This window comes from Pelmatolapia mariae, linkage group LG20, assembly GCF_036321145.2.
Source record: "Pelmatolapia mariae isolate MD_Pm_ZW linkage group LG20, Pm_UMD_F_2, whole genome shotgun sequence".
NCBI lineage: Eukaryota > Metazoa > Chordata > Actinopteri > Cichliformes > Cichlidae > Pelmatolapia > Pelmatolapia mariae.
This window is the reverse complement of record NC_086244.1, coordinates 36799125-36805124: the sequence shown is the minus strand read 5'-3', so window position 1 is coordinate 36805124 and position 6000 is coordinate 36799125. Positions and strand designations below refer to the sequence as shown.

The window sequence follows — 6000 nt, the reverse complement described above, 5'->3', positions numbered from 1 at the left end:
CTTATCAAAATGTAAAATGTCTGTTGAAAAATCACATTAAACAGAGATGTGATTAACTTTTTATTTTACCAAAAATAACATCAATGGTGACACAATCAGTCTTCATCAGAAGTGCTCAAATCACTCTCAGTGGCATCGTCTGGAATGTCCTCCTCCTCCTCTGAGTCCATTTCCAGGAGTGGTTGGTGGCTGAGGATTCTCTTGTACACGTCCTTTACTTTGAGCATTTCAGCTTTCAGTTCACTTTGTTTTTTTAAAACCAGGCTATGGAGTCCCTTCTGTGCATCCTCCGACATGCCAACAAGGGAGGCTGTAAAAAGAACAAAACAAATAAATATGAGTGAAGTAAAAAAAAAACAAACAAAAAAACACCTCACCTCATAAACACAAGGAATTAGGATCCTGTAATTAAACTTTTTTTAAAGGGAGAAGGCAGTGTTAGCTAGCAATCTAGATATAGGTAAAAGATCCAGTAAGACTTTAGCATCTGCTCTTATTTTCAATCGATTCATCAAATAATTAATAAATAAAAGATGTGCTTACAGTCTGAGGAGATTGTCCCCAACACCACAGATCGCATTCGCAACACTGTCCAGTGATGCCGCATCTCCCTGCAAAGGATCATGTCCTCCTCTCTCAGGCGCCTCACAGCCATCACCTTCTCAAAGACCTTTCTCTTTGTCTGGACGTCTGCAGCAGCTACAGTTTAACAACATCAGATGGGAAAACATAGTAGCACGTTATGACTCAAGAACAAAACATTCAACTACTGCTCAGATACTGGGATTTTGTTTAAAAAGGATATTTATAAATCAAGAGCTTACGTTCACTTGTGCTCTGCCAGAGCCAAATGTCGGTCTGCATGAGGGCATCACTGGATACGATTTGCTTTGTTGGTTCAGCAAGCTTGTTGTAGTCGTCAACAGCAGCCGCCAAGCGTTTCTTCTCAACTAAGATGACCTTGCGAATTCTGTGTCGCCTCTTGTTGCTATCTGTAAATAATCATAAAAAATTCACACCTTCACATAATGTATATAGTTACATTTTAATCTACACTCATCAATTTGTTTGCTAGAACACGCATCACATCCAGATTAAACAAACCTGGATCTGATTTTATTCTGTTTACAAAGTAGCTGTACAAACTAAGTATCAAACGGTCCATTTCAAAGAAACTGGGACGTACCATTTTGTCTGTAAAGACTTTGTGTTCGCACTCTGATGATGACGACAAGCTCCTCTATTCGTGCCTGCAACGCTCCAAGGCTGCCATCAGTTTGATCAGTTTCTAAGTGAGAGGAATATTAATCAAAATACAGGATGAGTAACAGTCACCAAACTACAGTGGACTCTGTAATCACTGACTTGATGACATTCATTATAAGACATCTGTAGCCTTCATGTGCTGCATTATCATTAGATAACAAGTATGTCGGTGTTCAGGTTTATAAAACCAACTAGTACGACATCATTTCAACCCAGGTTCAATCCAATTTGATGAAACGCAAAAACTCTGCCATAAATTCCACTTTTACAAGGCTTATTTTTCATTGTTTGTTGACACTGTCAGAAAGATATTAACTCTACCTTAAGTTCTTTAATGAGGCCATGGTGGGTCCTATTGTTATACACGAGTGCGTTATATTGAGACTCACCTTCAGCCCATTTCTGCACATCGGCCACCCATTGCTGCAGTGTGTCGTCATCCACACCCAGCTCATTTTTGGTCGCATTCAGGCTCTCCACTTGTTCTCTAAGGATCCTTATGATCTAAGAATACATTAATAAATGTCATTCACATTGATGTTTTTAGAGTACAGGTGTTTTTCTCCCATTACCACACACATTAAAATGGGTGTTGAAAAAAAAAAAAAAAAAAAATCTCTGGCTCAAACTGCGGCCCAGTTGTTCCAGTTGTGCCGCCCTAGACAGGAAACTGTTTACTTGTCCCACCTCTTTTCCAACTGTAGAACCGGCCCCATCCCGAAACGCATCTCCCTATTTGATCTATAGAAAGGAGGTCACAATACATGACTGCTGAATTCATTCAACCAAATGTCTCAAACTAATCCAAAACTACAAGCTGCAGTATACCTCGCATTTCCAAATGAGAGCCTTTGCATGCATGACGGAGAGAAAAGGACGCATTGACAAGAGGTTCCTCAGCTGAGCCACCTTGATTAAATATGGGAAATATTTACAGGACACATCGGAGCAAAGGAACGTAATATGTCCTGGGACGCTAAAATTAAGTATACATTAAGAAAAAGTAAAGTAAATAGTATTATAACAACACCAAGAGAAAAATAAATATCCACCCATCCATATGCACGCACACACACACACACGTATATGTTTATGGCGTTAACGTCATTTTAACAAGATTAACGCTGACAGCACTAATATATATATATATATACATATATATACATATATATACATATACATATACACACATATATATATACACACATATATATATATATATATATATATATACACACACATATATATATATATACACACACATATATATATATATACACACACATATATATATATACACACACATATATATATACACACACACACATATATATACACACACACATATATATATACACACACACATATATATATACACACACACACACATATATATATATACACACATATATATATATACACACACACATATATATACACACACACACATATATATATATACACACACACATATATATATATATATATACACACATATATATATATATATACACACATATATATATATATATACACATATATATATATATACACACATATATATATGGGTCTCTTACATCATTTGTGTGTCTCTGGATGTATTTCATAAACTCAGCTACTTCCTCATCTTTTTCAATGAAGACACCTTCAAAGTTCCCCTGCTCTGAAGTGCTGAACGGACACAGTGACAGTTGTTTGAAAAGAAACATTAAAATACTTTTTTTCTACAAAGCCATATTTGATTTATGTACACAATGCATAACGTACCTTGTATTTGACTGAATGCGATAAAGCTTACAGTTTCCATCAACTGAGACGGCAAGCACGTCTGGAGTGCAGGCAGGGCAGCTAACGCATGGCTCCTTGCACATCCTGTCCACCTCAAACAGCACTCCACTCCACAAAGCTTTTACTGAAGGCATCAGCTGATATTCGGCCAGTCTTTTAAGTAGAGGACAAACAACAGAATATTCACAGACAGTCATCATAAACATTGATTTGCACAATTTCCTTAAACGTGACAAATTTAGAAACTCACCCTTCCGAAATGGGCTGTTCTTTCATCCAGCATTTTGACAAATGCCTTAAGTGACATCCCTGGTGCAGCCTTCTTAATGTAATAGAAAGACTGAAAGGCATCCATTGAAAACAGGGTGCAGAAATTTAAGGTGCCAGGCCAATATCCACTACCCAGGATGTCCTTAACTGAGGGGGACCACATTAGGTCACAGCTGGTGCAGCTCACCACTGGCAGTGCAAGGTTATAACAGCCTTTAGAAAGGATAAAGATAAATTCAGTCATGGGTCAAAGCATTCATTTTTTTCATGTTGTGAAGATTTCATGTTGTTTTCAAAGCGGTCTGGTAAATCCAAATGACCTTTGACAGGTGCCCACATATACTGCGGGCCGAGGGTAATTCAAAACAAGATAGCAATTCTTATAGATGTATCTATTATGTTTCTATTGTTCAGCACTTTGGTCAGCCTTGTGTGTTTTTAAAGTGCTATATAAATAAACAATGATGATAGCAATGTACAATTTGCACTAAAACCTGCAAACACATCTATTGTGTATGTACTGTGTGACAAAAGGGCAACTTACCATTTATGGTTACAAGAGCCACAACTGCACCGGGTGAAACCTCAACGTTACCTGCTGGGCAGTCACACACATGGTCTGGCCTTTGCACAGGCAACAGCCGAACTAACATTAAAAACACACAATATATATAAAAAGAATTGGAAATTAAATGATACACAATAAAAATACAATAACAGCACCCACTCATAGAACATAGCAAGAAATGCATAGGACTTAAAAACCGTACCTATTGGCTTGTGAAACTCTGATGAAGGCTGCAAAAACCCTCCTGTTACTGCCTCTCTGTTGTGCAGGACAAAGCGTGTGTGAACTGCAATATCACACTCAGCACAAAGGAATGGAAGAGGAAGGCAGTCCAGACACCTCACAACTACTTGTTTGTCACACTGACACACACGGTGTGACAGTGGATCCAGAGTAGCTAACATATTGTCTATAAGACAAGGCCTGGCCTCTTTCCACTTTTGCAAGGACACCATGTTTCTGATCTCCTAGTGAGTAGCAGCTGACTCAGACGCCGTCTCACAAGTCATGGCTGCGTCCTCTTCTCCATCCTCCAACAACCTGAGGAAGCACCTCAGTTCCATACACTAACAGAAAAATAAATAAATAAAGAAACTCTTCCACAAAGTGAAAAACACTCTAGGCAGTATGTTTCTTAGGACTGCACAAAAGGCCTGCCTAACTCAACTATAACAACAAATATAAAAGGAAACTTTAAAAAAGGAATACCTTCTTTTATATTGTGAAAGGGCCTTTTGTTGGGTTGACACTGGCAACATAACTAGGTTCTTCACGTGGACATTGATGCTGATCTACGGAAAATGGGGGAAAAAAGAGATTGAAGAATATTTACTTACTGAAACATATATACAGATATATAGAATTTATAATAAATATATCAAATAATATAACGTTTACTACGTACAATAAATTACACATGTGTGTCCCCTCTTTATCATTTGTTTCCACTACATCACATTTACAAAAAAAAAAAAAAAAACAGGAAAAAAAAAAAAAAAAAAAGGGGTTACCTGCAGGTCTTGACGGAGTTCGTCAGCAGCTTGAAGCTTAGCGCTCCGGTTAACGTTAGCAATTAACGTTAGCATCATAGGTTTGTAAATAGCTAGCAGAACTATTAGCGCAAAAACTGCTTTACACACCATGTGAGGCTCTTTTGCAACACACAAGTCCTTAAATGTTTATAATAGATTTAATGATCATCGTTGGTTTAAATGGCTAATGCTGCACTAGCCACGTGTAGTCGTTACCATACGCTACCTAGCAAGCATGCTGACGGTAGCTGTAGCCATTTTTAAATGCATTAAATCGTTTCCGAGATCAGTCACCCCTGTTTGTTTGAAGCTTTTGTGAAAAAAAACCCCCTTTGAAACACACATCAAGCTATTACTCTAAATATATGTATTTTTTACATACCTGCATTTGAATCAATCAATTCCGCCTCCTTTTCTTATTCTTATAAACGGGTCTCTCCGTTCTCCCATCATCCTTTGCTTACACAGGTTGCGTCTGATTGGTTGGAGCCGAGCGCATCCAAAACTAACAGGAGTGGTGAATAAAACTATAAATGTGTTTTACGTGTGAAATAAAAATAATAAACCCAACCAAGGATTATGTACGTTAAATCTGCGCACTTTCAGATCGTGAATCACTTTGGAAAATGAAGCGATTTTATTGTTGAATTATCAGTGTTACTTTCGTGTGTTTTTGTTGAGAAATGTTAAGGATGTCATTAAAAGAAAGCATTAAATTAGGGAGAAAAACCCGTTCGCGGAGAGGGTCCCCGGTTTTCCAGTTAGATTGTACTTCAAGGCGTCACGTTTCGCCGTGACGGGGTTATTATTGGAGTAAATAGATGGCTGGAGCCTCTGCTCGAAGCGTCTCTGATCGCCGAGAGCGGGTTCATATTGGAATGAATTGACAACCCACAGCGTCGCATAAAAACGTGGAAGGGTACCTTCAGCGTCAGCATGAGAAGTTAAGGGACGTGACAAATCGTCAGTATTTTACGCCTCGGGAGTGAGAATGGGTTGGTGTGAACGTCTCCTGCCCTGATGGCAGCTGGAGGAGGACTATCCTCCGCCTCTGAGCGCTTTGGCAAGGGCGAGGTG

The 6000-nt window shown here is 38.5% G+C and overlaps 1 long non-coding RNA gene across 1 annotated transcript; it reads right to left on the bottom strand.

Moving 5' to 3' along the window:
• Nucleotides 1-893: 893 nt before the first annotated feature.
• Nucleotides 894-1766, bottom strand: LOC134618353 (uncharacterized). The gene is made up of 3 exons (XR_010091904.1): nucleotides 1656-1766; nucleotides 1187-1288; nucleotides 894-992 (listed from the first exon to the last, which is right to left on the bottom strand). It is a non-coding gene; the product is annotated as an uncharacterized LOC134618353 (long non-coding RNA).
• Between the last annotated feature and the right edge of the window lie 4234 nt (nucleotides 1767-6000).